Consider the following 2,177-nt stretch of genomic DNA (forward strand, 5'->3'; position numbering starts at 1 on the left):
AGTCGAATTTCGATGTAATTTGTCACGCTGTTTTTTAAGCATTTTTTGAGTCAAATATCAAAACACACTTATTCCAACACTTAAGGCCAACAGTGAATTCAAATGCACCTGGTGGGCACAAATTAGTCGACATTTATGATTTTTTTTGTTTCTTCGCAATGTCTTACTGTTAGCTGTTGGGTGCACCGATAAAAATATTCATTTAAATTTGTTTAGTAATGGTTTTACGTAAAACAATGGAAAAACATTTTGATTCAAATGCCGAATACTGTGTTCATTCTGCACGGGAAAAAATCTGATCCCATTATCATGATTTACGAATCATGAGAATTATAAATTGCTCTTGGGACGAAATCATGATTCAGAGTCATGATTTTTGAAGCTGAGCTACCACTATCATGATTCAGAGCAACCATTTTCATGAGCTCCAAATCATGACCATGAAAAGCGTTACGCACACGGTGCACCTGTCAAAACGTGTTTAGCAAAGCTTGTGCAAAGCATAGTTGGCTGCGCATTCACGGAAAAGTTGCCCTTTTTTTTTTAAAAAAAAGTTCACTTTTATTGCCGGTTTCCTGCGCCGCTGTTGCTCTACTGTCGTTCCTGCTCTACTATTCCGTTCCTGCTCCGTTGATATCGAGCTATTCCGGCTCTGCAGAACTACCGGTAAGTGAAAAAAACGCATGCAATTCAATACAAATGCTGACAATTTTCCACCGTCTTCTTTGTTTAGCCGTTTCATTCTGTTCCTTTCCTGCCGTGGCTGTTGCCCGTTCCGGCTCCTGTGTACCCGTTCCGGCTCCGCATTGAGGGAAAATTCTTCCGGCTCCGCTCTACTAACTACCGGTAAGTGATACAAAATTAATCCATTTTTGCGCCTGTAATCGAAATCCATTTTGACCATTTTCCACCATCTTCTCTTTTTAGCCGTTTTATTGTCCCAGTGCCACTGTCGCCATTCCCGCCGCGGCTGTTGCCGTCCAATAGGTGCATCCGTTCCGGCTCCGCATTGAGTGACCAGCTCCGCCCTACCAACTACCGGTAAGTGATACAAAATTAATGTATTTTTGCTCCTCTAATCGAAATCAAATATTGACCATTTTTCACCGTCTTCTCTTCCTTAATAAGCTCCCGATTTTGTTGCCGTTCCGAACGTTTCGTTTTCAGCCTTGGCTGGTTCCGCCCAGTAGGTGTTCCCGTTCCGACTTACCCCAAAAACTACCGGTAAGTGTTACAAAATGAATCTATTTTTGCATCTGCAATGGAAATCAAATGCTGACCACTTTCCACCGCCTTCTAATTCGTAATTAGCTTCCATTTCCATTGCTGTTTTGGGTGCCCCATTCCCACTCCTACTATCCTGTCCATAATCATATAGTCGACGTAAGCACTACTGTAGTTTTCAACACAATCTCTGTTGTCTAGCAACAAATAATACAAATTTAAATATTTTTATCAGGCAGACATTCAATCTGCCGCTCCACACATAATTGTCCCATGTTAGTTTTTGACTCTTTCTTTCTGTCTCGACGTTCCTACTAAAATTTGGCCTGCCTCTTCAACTCAGTGTTCCTTTAGCACTTCATAGTAATTCATTGAAGAGATTTCTTTGCCTGCCATTGCACGAATAATTATTGTACATTGTGTGGCAAGCACAATGATAATCTATGCCCAGGGTGTCGAGAAAAATTCTTCCTCGACCGGATCGGGAATCGAACCCGTCATCTCCGAAATGGCGATCCAAAGCCTTAACCACTACGCTACCTGGAGACCCAAAGTAACTGCATATCAGCCCCATGATGGAATTGAACTGACCAGGAATCATCATAAGGATCTGCTTTCGAGGTCATTCTATTTTTCTATAATTTATTATAATATTCTAACTTCATTGTAACTGTAACTTTATTATCGTACATACATTATTGACCCAATTTTGTCAGCTCCTGTTTGGAGAACATGTTTTGCTCTCCTTTAAAATTTAAACATATTTTTCAACTTTTTATCGCTCTATTTTTTAGTTTTCGAAAGCAGTTTGATGATGAACCAAAAAGATTTGGAAAATTTTCATTTGTAAAATGATGACAGCATAAAGATTGTCGCAAAATGGAGCTGACAAAATCGGGTCCATGTTGTATATTGGCTAATCATAAGTGATTTTTCAAACATTTGCATGAATT

General features: G+C 39.9%; 1 long non-coding RNA gene across 1 annotated transcript; it reads left to right on the top strand.

The window, feature by feature from the left end:
• Positions 1-370: 370 nt before the first annotated feature.
• On the top strand, positions 371-1,561 carry LOC110676979. The gene is made up of 4 exons (XR_002500867.1): positions 371-666; positions 734-846; positions 928-1,041; positions 1,129-1,561. It is a non-coding gene; the product is annotated as an uncharacterized LOC110676979 (long non-coding RNA).
• Positions 1,562-2,177: the final 616 nt, after the last annotated feature.

This window comes from Aedes aegypti, chromosome 2 (genome assembly GCF_002204515.2).
Source record: "Aedes aegypti strain LVP_AGWG chromosome 2, AaegL5.0 Primary Assembly, whole genome shotgun sequence".
Lineage (NCBI taxonomy): Eukaryota > Metazoa > Arthropoda > Insecta > Diptera > Culicidae > Aedes > Aedes aegypti.